The 12,365-nt window shown below is 34.4% G+C and overlaps 1 protein-coding gene across 1 annotated transcript in view; it reads left to right on the plus strand.

Annotated features, from left to right (window-relative positions):
• Positions 1-12,365, plus strand: part of PCDH15 (protocadherin related 15) — a 1,725,758-nt gene that overhangs the window by 682,906 nt on the left and 1,030,487 nt on the right. The window contains exon 4 of the mRNA XM_070470562.1: positions 538-588. The gene's annotated coding sequence lies outside the window, so the exon portion shown is untranslated. The remainder of the gene's footprint in view (positions 1-537; positions 589-12,365) is intronic.

Genomic DNA, 12,365 nt, shown 5'->3' on the forward strand with positions numbered 1-12,365 from the left:
TTTATTTTCTCTGAAAGGGCTAATTTATTGTAGAGTGAATGTACTACTTTTGCATTTTTGAGTAAATGAATATATTGAGTATATGTACAAAAAGAAGGAAGTGTTTCTCTAAACTCATTCCTCACTTTTAAGCATTACATATGTATCTAATATATATATATATTTAAACATATTTATTGCCCAGTTTATTTAAAACATCTTGTTTATTAATCCTAACCACAACATGCTTGGGGTATGCATTATGTCCATATTTCTTGTGAAATCAGAAAAATTAGCTTTCAAAATGATCTAGTATCTGGATCAAAAATCACTTGAGGATTTTAGTATAATAGATTATCAGAAATAATATTTTTTAATGGTATGGGCACACATTGTAGTTTTGTTGTCTGTAAGAACATATAAGGCGATTTATAAAATTACATCTGTATCAGAATTTGTAGTGAAATATTTGATAGTTCAATATCCCTTAATTACAAAGTCATTGCTCAGATTCAAGTTTGAAAATGCATTCAACTCATCATGTCTTTTTATTTACAGGAATTTACAGTGTCATATTTCTGAATGCCATGCACAAGAACTGCAAATAAGGTATAGTGTATTTTATTTTATATTAAAGTTATGCATTTAAGATTCATGTCAACAGTAACCAATTGTTATACCTCATAAAGAAAACCATAAGTCAAATCTTGGTTTTGATATCCAACTTACAATCATTATCTGTATGTTGGCAATTACCTTGTGTTTATTTTGTTCTGTTGAAAACACTCTTGTATGGGGATGTCTACCATAAGATGCTTTTTTCAAGTATCAGTTGTTTACAACAAAATACAAAGGTTTGATTGACTTAGTTTTTCTGCCATCCAACAAAATTTTTCTTTCTAAACATCATGAAGCAACTGTACGCTGCAGCCGATCCACTGAAAGGACCTCATGTAGAAACATTTGTCTAAATTCAACAGTCACAATGACAAAATTATGGGAAGTAAGAATTTATCAATGCCAGAACAAACATAGTATCTAAAAATCTGAGTGTGGAGAAAGTTTAGAGACTGAAAGTTTCCTTTAAAAGAACAGAATATCTTTATTCTCTTCTTAAATGCTGTACTGGAGTCATTAAAAAGTTGACACTGTTAAATTGAATTTGCATATTGTCTGACCCTATAAAATAATGGTAGAAATACTGTTTATTATTCCTTCATATATTCTAAGGAAAATTTAGTATTTAACAACAAAAGCATTTTGATATGCAAATATATTTATTTGCAGCTCTTCTTTTCTCTCTGAAGAGACTCTTGTCAATGTACTTTTGACTGAGTGCTCCTTGAAAGAAAGGAAGAAAGGAGGGAAGGGCAGAGACATTAAAATATGAAAAGCAAATGACAATCCTCAAGGCCTTGGTTTTTAGGCAAGTTGAATAATAGGAAACACATTTTGTAAAAAGTCTTAATGGAATGACTTGAGGTTCAAATTACAAATAAAAATCTAGTCAAGGAGGTGAGCTGCTTTTTTGTTGTTGAGAAAGCTAATTACTTCTTAGTCTAGGAAATAAATCAAGGAACAAGCATCCCATTTCATTATTTTAGCCATGTTTCCATTCTTAGCTTCTCGCCAGAAGGTTCAAAAAAGTCAACAGCTGTGCTGAAGAACTTGGAATCTTTTAAAGACTCATATTTCTCAGCTGTTTCTTCAGTTTTGATAGAAGGAGAAAATCAGATGTGTATGCTTTATGAGTATAGCTTTAAATGCATATTTCTAATTGAATATAGTAAAACAAATTTAAAGTGAAATGACAACCAATCTACATTTATACTCCACTGATTGTTTCTTAAAAAAACAAAAAACAAAAAACTCTTTGATACCCTTATATGCTTTTCAATTAATTTATCACTGATAGTGATACAGACTTTAAAATAACAGTTGATTAATATGTGTCTCCTCTAGTCAAATATACCTCAAAATAATACAAAATTATTATCCCTTCAATCCCTGGCATAATTAATAGCAAAATAGAAAAAAAAAATTGCAATAAAATAAGCCCAACTTAACTAAAATAAGATTTTGCAGAAGAAATATTTTGCCTTCTTTAGGAATCCTATTATTTGACATAATACAGTGATTTTTTTTTAATTGACTACTCTGACCAATGAAATACATCAAGTAATGCAGAGTGGCAAGACCCTCTTCCCTAGGATGTTACTCAGAACAGTAGATGTAAAAGTACAGTAGTGGTGAAAGAATTTGGTCAAATATTGAATGTGTCCCTTGTATTTGAAGTATTTGTCTGAGTAGAGTAAGGCTCACCTGGACAGTCAGCTCAGGAATTGCTGTGATTTCAAAAGTCTTCTAAATATGTGTTTGGACTATTATTATTACTGCCTGAATGGAGTAGGGTATGAATAATCTGCAGGATTATGATTACTAGACAGTATATCTAGGATTTCTTATAGACAGTCTCTTTGTTATTGACTTTTAGGAGAAGAAAGAGGAATTAAGATTTATAAACCAAATGATCAGTATGCTCTGTTGCTCTATACTTATCAGGATAAAAGGAAAGATACTCTGTTCTTAGTTTTACTGTTTATTCTAAGAAGCTGTCTTTTTATGTCTATATTTTGCATGTCCCATATTTAGAAGATAAAGCAATTGCACATCTTGTTTTCTTATCTGAATTTTTATTCTTGATTCTACTGTCAGAGTGATGAATATGTATAGATAGACACATAGCAAGAGAACTTCTGAAAGTGATGGAGATAAGAAAATACTGAGAATAGTATTTTCAGTAGCAGATAAATGAAAAGAAAATCTGTTGGTTACATTTGGTATTCAATTCTTTTAATCAGTGCTTGTAAGGCAGGCTTTCAGAGCTTTTAAAAATATTTCACATCCACTACTTCTTTCATGCAAGCCCAAAGGATAGTAATCAAGCAGAAGATGACTGCTTTGTTTAAATTTATCCATCCCATTTTTGTAATGCTTTATTATAAACAGCCTTCCTTCGCTCAGGTGCCATATATTTTATTTTTTATGGACCTTGATTTCTTTTTGACTGCTAAGGTAACTGGATTCTTAACAAAGAAATAAAAATCATCTTCATCTCATGTGAGTTACAAATTACAGTCCCAGCAATCAAATCAAGATCATTGAACTCCAGATTGTTTTGACTTTGCAGTTTAACTTTGAAGTTTATCTGAATTACCTCTTAATACTATGTCTCCTTTCTCCTCTATTTCATCTTCCACCTCTAAGTCTGGCTAGCCCACATTTGCTTTGACTCATGTTGTTTATATTGTGACTTCTAGATTTCTTTATACCTATACTACCCATCGTTTAAGGTTTCATTCAAGCCTGACCCCTATGAATCCTTCCCTATACATTAGAGCCTTGCTAACTCACAATAATTTTACATTTGCCATGTATACTCTGTAAATAATCACATTATAAATTCCTGGTCTTTTTGTATCAGTGAATAAAATGTTTATTAATGCACAGTACTGTCCATTGACTTTTTAAATTGTATTAGTGCTAGATGGCCGGAGAAGGCAATGGAAACCCACTCCAGTACTCTTGCCTGGAAAATCCGTTGGACGGAGGAGCCTAGTAGGCTGCAGTCCACGGGGTCGCGAAGAGTCAGACATGACTGATCGACTTCACTTTCACTTTCCACTTTCATGCATTGGAGAAGGAAATGGCAACCCACTCCAGTGTTCTTGCCTGGAGAATCCCAGGGACAGCGGAGCCTGGTGGGCTGTTGTCTATGGGGTCACACAGAGTCAGACACAACTGAAGCGATGCAGCAGCAGCAGCTAGATGGCAAGTTTCTGGTAGAACTGACCATGATTTTTATTAGAAGAGATAGATGCAATAAAAATGCTGTTGAATCTAAGTAAGCATAGTGACTATGTCACATGCACATACTTTACAAAAGTAATTGTTAAGAAATGTTTTTTTTTTTTTTTAATTTTATGTATTGTATTATTTTTGACTGTGCTGGGTCTTTGTTGCTGCACGTGGGCTTTCTCCAGCTGTGGGCAGGGTCTTTTCTCTAAGAGCAGTGTGCAGGCTTCTCACTGCGGTGGGTTCTCTTGTTGTGGAGCATGGGCTCTAGGGTGCCTGGGCTCAGTGGTTGGGGTGGATGGGCTTAGTTGCCCCACCTTATGTGCTGTCTTCCCAGACCAGTGATCAAACCTGTGTCCCCTGCATTGGCAGGCAGATTCTTAACCACTAGACCACCAGGGAAGTCTAAGAAATTGATAATTTTTGAAAAGGAGTATCTTCTTATGAGAAACAGAGAGACACTTTTTATAAATGTTGCTTTTACAGTGAATATGGAAGGTTACAGTAGAGAGGAAATGTTTGACATATTACAAAAAAAAATAATTTATCTCATTTTTTTTTAAACTTATTCTCTTATCCACGAAGTCACATTCTGCACATCTGTCAAGAATAAGATTTGATTGCGTATGTCGAGCTACATTCATATTCAGAAATCCCATACTATTTTTATCTGTCAAACTATAGATTATTATATTTTATTTATATAAACAAGAAAAATTTTACTCTTTACTTGATAGATGAGGCATAGAGAATGTGTACTGAACTCCTTCCTAGTTTTTATAATTTTGAAGTTATAGGTTTCACTGTTTTCCTGTTTTCCTCTAATGTTTATAATATTTTTCACAGAAATACACATATACATACAAACATAGACACATACACGCACTAAAGAAAATTATCCTGCTCAAGGAAACATAACATCTGTAAGTCATCAGTGAAAATATTGGGATAGAAATGGGCAGCAGAGGTATTTACCACACAAAAATGATCTACAGAGTGACTATATTTTTATAATGAAAGAATTTTTAACAAAATAGTAATTAGTAAATGCTTGATATAAAATATATTCAATTAATAGCAAAGCAATCAGAAATATTAGTTGTTAAAACTCTCATATTCAGTGCATTTATAATGCCTACTTTCTAGTTAATGTTTTTGATTATTAATTATCTTTCATGATCTTCATGTGGATTATTTAGAAAATCGTGTTCTTCTATTTTTTGTGTCCTTGTATATATCAAAGTGACTTCCTCTAAGAATATAAAAATATATATGTTGCATTAGTATATATAAACAACATATTGTTGGAATAAAATTTTTAAGCCAAAATGTTTTTCTGTTATGATTTCCGTAGGTGGTTGCTTACAGTGTTCCAGTGTTTAATGATGTAGACAGCTTAGAAGTCAGTCTAATTCTTATATCTTTGGGTGTTTTTCCCTCTCAAGCATCTATCTTTATCATTAACATTTGAAAACTTCAGGACAGTGTGTCTTATACAACACTTCTTTATTAAGTTTGTCTGGTAACTATTAATTTTTAAAATGTTATTTTTAAATGAGGAAAATTTTCTTTTACAATTATATTCTCTATACTCTTCTGTCCTGCTTCCTTTTCTTGTATTTTCTTTAATCATAGATTGAGTCTTTCAGATTAATCCTCCATTTCATCATTTTTTATTTATTAATTTATTCTCTACCCCTTTCCTTTGAATTTCTGGGAAATTTCAGTGTGTTACCTTTAGTTTATGTAGATTATTGTGTCCCTTCTACCAACTGCTCTTCATTACATTTTTAATGACTTTTAATATGATAATTTTGTTTTCTTTTGTCACATTATAATTCATGAGTTTACATTACAACTAGATCACACAATATTACTGACAAAAAATTTGGTCTATAGAGAAAGTCACATTTCTTCTCTTTAGACTGTAACTAGTCTTACCTACATCTCAAGCTTCCATATTCTTTTCAGCTAGATGGAGGATATAGACATATTTCAAATTGAATTGGCCTACCTATGCAGAATTCAACCTCTCTTGGATATTAAAAAAAAGCAAGAAAATAAAAATTAAAAATAAATGTTTTGGTGAAACCAATTCCTTCCTCTTTCCTAAAGAAGTGTCTAGGTGTACATATATGTGATGGTGTGTGGGACAAGAATGTAGAGAACAGGGTAGTTGTAAAGATCTCATGACGATATTAAAAAATTGTGGCATTAGGCACTCTCTAGTCTTTGATATGGCATTCCTTGTGTCCCTGGGACTTTTCATCTGAAGTCTGAATCTCTCTATTATTTGGAGTCCTGATTAGGGCCCAGTAGTGACCTCCACCTTGCTCTGTGATAAAGTTCTACTCCTTGACTATGGTGTTTCATTGGCTATAATGCTGAGGCATACTCTATAGAAAACAGAAACAGACTCACATACACAGAGAACAAGCTAGTGGTTGCCGTGGGGGAGGGGGGTTGAGGGGACGGGAGAAAGGGATTAAGAGGGACAAACTATCAGTTGTAAAATAAGTCATAGGGATGAAATATACAGCACCGGGAATATAGTCAAGAATATTATAATAACTTTTCTTTGCACATAATCTATAAAAAAATATAGAGTCACTATGTTGCACACCTAAAAGCAATATGATAGGTCAAGAAATGTGAGCTCAGTCACGTCCGACTCTTTGTGAGCCCATGGGCAATAGACTCCTCTGTCCATGGGATTATCCAGACAAGAATACTGGAGTGGATTCCCATTTCCTTCTTCAATGTGATAGGTCAGTTATACATTACTTTAAAAAGTCTGTCTGGGATAGTTTCAGTCACCAAAGGCAGCACTCATTTCAGTTGAGAGGATCACTTGTGCCAGTCCAACCACTTTATATTTTGTATAATGCTGAGGAGTTATGAATATTTTTGTTGGATAAAGACAAATGGTATCTCAGGTAGTATGTTACCTCCAATCTATCTTGTGGTCTCTTGTGGTGTTCTGGTCTTTGTCCTTAATTTCATAAGGATCTGTGATATTCATCTGTGTAAACAGAGAGGCATGTTCTGTCAATAAGCACTATTGTACACAGGTCCTCAAAGCCTTCCTCTAATGCTTTTCCCATCCTCATGATAACCAGCAGAAATTCCATTCATATGTGTTAAGAGGATATTGCCATCCATCTATTAAGCACCAAGGTACAATTTTCATCTTCACTGAGTTTATTATATATATATATATATAGTATTACTTGCCAAACTCAGTGTTAGGCTTAGTAAGGTATCTCACAGTTTTTGACCATTTTTTAAGTTCTATGGCCTGCATCATACTTCTTAAGCATTTGTATTTGGAAATGTATCAGTTTTCCTCTTTTGATCTCTATTTATGTAAAGCTGTTAAATTATTTCCAGGCTCACTTAATAACGGGCAATATTATTTTGAAATTCCCCATTAAGGATTCATAATCACATTTAGTGTATATCACCTCAATTTACCAAAGTGATCTTCTCACTCCAAGGACCAGAGTCTGCCTTGAGCTGTGTTTTTGCAACATCTGAGTATATGGAACATTTCTCTGAGTATGTGTATTCCCTCTGCCTAAACAGTATTACCAAGGGCAATATTTTTTAAATGAATTTTTCCATTCTATAGATTATTTAATAAATGAAGAGTTAAAAATGATATGATTTTGACTCAATAGTTGTTCCGGTTCAGTTGCTCAGTCATGTCCACCCCTGTGCCAACCAGGACTGCTGTAGTCTGCCAGGCTCCTCTGTCCAGGAGATTCTCCAGGCAACAGTACTGGAGTGGGCTGCCATGCCCTCCTCCAGGGACCTTCCCAACCCAGGGATTGAACCCACGTCGCTTATGTTCCCTTAATTGGAAGCCGAATTCTCCACCACTATTGCCACTTGAGAAGACCTCCTATATATATATATTAAGAAATATATATATAATATTTTAAAATGATAGCAATTTCCCCCCACAATAAATAAGACTGATTTTTCATATTGCATTCTCTTTTAAAAATATAAGAATTGTGATTCAATATAGTTAATATATTAAAACCTTATGTATGCCATCTCTATTTATATATATATAGATGTATATATGTATATGTGTGTGTGTGTGTGTGTGTACACGTCTTAGATTTATCAGGATCATTTTCTGTGACCTACATCATTACAGATAATATATTGTAGAATTTTTAGATCCTTGACAATCCCAAGTAGTCATATTTATAGGCCAGGGTGATTCTTCCACGTATGGACTTATCAGGCTTTTCTCTCATATTCAGGAAGAGTGTTTGAGTGCCCCTGTGCTAGTCCTCAATTTGGTTTACCTAGATCACGACTGAGCTCCACAATCAGGTGTTCAAATGCTTTGAAATTCACATCTGTCTTATTTCATATTTTCTTATGTGAATTCTTTGTGTGTGATGTTTGGGGCAAGGGGTGAATCTTCAATATAATCATCAGTATGCTATTGAAAATAAGGAAGCATCTAGTATACACTGATACTTACATATATTACACATTGATTACATTATCTAGCCTTTCTAATCATACATAAAAGAAGTATTATTTCCGCTTCCAGGCATGTGAAAGAAGAAGGTAGAATTATCCATGATTAGCAGAACTGATGTTGCTCAAAGATCTGTCTCACTTTAAGTACCATGCCTCCCAGTTTCATTTTACTGCTGATTAGCTGTACTAGCAGTGAAGATATGGAAATTCTTAGATTTTGATAGGCATCAAGTTTTCACTGAGCAGGGTCATCAATGCATATTACACATAACTTGGCTTCTCTTTTTGATGTAGCTATATTAATATATATGGTTTATTGGAAACATCATTTATAACATATTGTGTCAAGTACACCACATGGAACATTGAACAAGAAAGACCATATTCTAATTATACTCTCACAATATAATTAAAAAGATTAAACTCAAGCCAGAGTCTGTAAAGAAATTATTTGCACATTACACATCTGATAAAGGACATGTATTCAAACTATATAAAGGACTATCAAAACTCAATAATAAGACAATCCAATAAAATAAAAATAACATATTTGAACAAATACTCCACCCTGGAAGATGTACAAAGGATAAATAAGAACAAGAAAAGATGCATGTCATTCACTTCAGTTCAGTTCAGTCACTCAGTCATGTCCGACTCTTTGCGACCCTATGAATAGCAGCACACCAGTCCTCCCTGTCCATCACCAACTCCCGGAGTTTACTCAAACTCATGTCCATCAAATTGGTGATGCCATCCAGCCATCTCATCCTTTGTCATCCCCTTCTCCTCCTGCCCCCAATCCCTCCCAGCATCAGGGTCTTTTCCAATGAGTCAACTCTTCGCATGAGGTGGCCAAAGGACTGGAGCTTCAGCATCAGCATCAATCCTTCCAATGAACACCCAGCACTGATCTCCTTCAGGATGGACTAGTTGGATCTCCTTGCAGTCCAAGGGACTCTCAAGAGTCTTCTCCAACATCACAGTTCAAAAGCATCAATTTTTCAGCACTCAGCTTTCTTCACAGTCCAACTCTCACATCCATACATGACCACTGGAAAAACCATAGCCTTGACCAGACAGACCTTTGTTGGCAAAGTAATGTCTCTGCTTTTTAATATGCTATCTAGGTTGGTCACAACTTTCCTTCCAAGGAGTAAGTGTCTTTTAATTTCATGGCTGCAGTCACCATCTGCAGTGATTTTGGAGCCCGCCAAAACTAAATTCTGACACTGTTTCCACTGTCTTCCCCATCTATTTCCCATGAGGTGATGGGACCAGATGCCATGATCTTAGTTTTCTGAATGTTAAGCTTTAAGCCAACTTTTTCACTCTCCTCTTTCACTTTTATCAAGAGGCTCTTTAGTTCCTCTTCACTTTCTGCCATAAGGGTGGTGTACTCCCGTATCTGAGGTTATTGATATTTCTCCCGGCAATCTTGATTCCAACTTTTGCTTCTTCCAGCCCAGCATTTCTTATGATGTACTCTGCATATAAGTTAAATAAGCAGGGTGACAAGATACAGCCTTGACGTACTCCTTTTCCTATTTGGAACCAGTCTGTTGTTCCATGTCCAGTTCTAACTGTTGCTTCCTGACCTGCATACAGGTTTCTCAAGAGGCAGGTCAGGTGGTCTGGTAGTCCCATCTCTTCCAGAATTTTCCACAGTTTATTGTGATCCACACAGTCGAAGGTTTTGGCATAGTCAATAAAGCAGAAATAGATGTTTTTCTGGAACTCTCTTGCTTTTTCAATGATGTAGGTCTTTAGGGAAATGCAAATTAAAACCACAATGAAGTAACACTGCACATACATTAGAAAGTCGAAAATTAATAAAATGCACACTGGTTTTAGATGTTAGTGTAACAATTTTTTGAAATCATTACACATATAACTACCATATGACATGTCATTCTATTCATATTTACCTAAAAGAAATAAAAGCATAAGTTAATACAAAGATTTATATATGAAAGGTCACAGCAGATTTATTTGAAATAATATCAAAGTAAAAACAGCACAAATGTCCATCAACAGATGAACATATAAACAAATTGTGGTGTATGAATGCAGTGAAATACTCTACAATAAAAGGTAATGAAATATTGATATACATTGTCAGGATTGGATTCAGTTCTTAGTGCAAATGAAATAACATCCTAGTTGACTTTCTGCCTATTTCTAGTTGACTGCTAGCTTTTCAGTCAAATGTGAAGATGGCAGTACACTTGGCTGAGTTCCATGCCATCCTATTACAAAATAACACCATCTCTGTCTTATATTTAGCAAAATACGAACATATTTAATGTCCAGATTACCATGCAATTATTTTAAAATTTTATTACTTATATATTATTATTTTAGCTGTTGTTTATTTATGGGCTTCCCTGGTGGTGCAGATGGTAAAGAATCTGCTTACAATGCAGGAGACTCAAGTTTGATCCCTGGGTTGGGAAGTTCCCCTAGAGAAGGGAATGGCAACCCACTCTAGTATTCTTGCCTGAAGAATCCTGTGGACAGAGGAGCCTGTCAGGTTACACCTCCTGTGGTTGCAGGGAGTCAGACATAACTGAGTAACCCTGGAAGTCTCTTTTTCATGACTTCTTTTCCTCTCTCCTTTTATCCCTCCTTTCTGCACTTTGTTTTCATTTTGCCTATCTCCTTGTGATCAAAGCTAGCAAAATTCTATATATTCTAAACAATCACATTCTCACCAGTGGAACAGCTATAAAACAAATATGTCTTTTATGTGCAAATATTGATGGCTTCTTACAGCATGACTTCGGTGTGACAGTATTCAGTTCAGTTCAGTTCAGTCGCTCAGTCGTGTCCGACTCTTTGCGACCCCATGAATCGTGACAGTGTTATACTGTGGTAAAATGCAAGTTTTCCAGATAGCTTTTGTTATTACTATCAAGGTTACAGTGCTTCATGAGAATCAAGTGCTCAAATGCAAGTTTATGTTCCCTCCTCTTTCCTGAAGCCCTGCAAGTATCAAATTTCTTTCCAGCACCTAACCTAGGAATAGGACTGTTACTGGTCTAGTGCACTCTTCTACTGTTAGTTATCAACAGCTTTTCTTTGGTGATATCCACTTACTTGTTTATTTCCAGTTTATTCATTCATTTACTATATCAGTTGCTAGCAGTAATGCTCTTAGTAAATCAGCAGAATCTATGTTATTAAGGGATTGGCATTCTCAGAGTAAAGGGGATACATGATTAGTTAGTGTCATAATATTATATATAAATATAAAACATTCATTTACATACATACAAAATATATATGTATATAATTTATTAGAAGTATAAAGGCATATGAACAAAGTAAATAGAGACCAAAGAGTGCTATGTTGCATAAAATCGGAGTTAATCAATATTTCACTTTAAACCAAATATGCAATTGAATCGAGACTTTTCAATGTATATGTAAGAACATTAAAATGGAAAATGATAAAATAACTCTATTGATATGCAAATAGCATGGTTTTGCTTTAGTTCTTAGAGTATCAAAATCGTATTTATTTAAAATTCATATTATACTGAGAAAACTCTTACTTTCAAAACATTTCAAACAATTTGCCTGGTAACTTCAGTGTATCTCTGTAGTCCCACAAACTCTCATTAAATCATATTTCTCTTTTCAAACTGCTTGAAACATGTAATTTTAAACCTGGGTCCATCACTGATTTGACTCTCTGGAAGTAGTTTATTCTCTTGAGATTGTGGTCCTCAGAGATTAAATATGTCTAAGAAGTTTCTGAAAAAGTTATAAATATTCACACATGCAAATGCTGATTTTAATAATCTGGCTATTATAACTCTTTATGTTTTTTGTTTGTTTTTACCTCCACTGTTTATATTAAGCAAAGTTACAAAAATCATTGATACTTTACTGGTTTTGGCTTTCTTCCTCTGAACCTCATTATAAGGCAAATTATGGATTAGTGTGTTGATTTGATTTATGCTTGTATGCTTAGTCGCTCAGTTCTGTCTGACTCTTGTGACCCCATAGACTGTAGCCTCCCA

Source organism: Odocoileus virginianus, chromosome 7 (assembly GCF_023699985.2).
Source record: "Odocoileus virginianus isolate 20LAN1187 ecotype Illinois chromosome 7, Ovbor_1.2, whole genome shotgun sequence".
Lineage (NCBI taxonomy): Eukaryota > Metazoa > Chordata > Mammalia > Artiodactyla > Cervidae > Odocoileus > Odocoileus virginianus.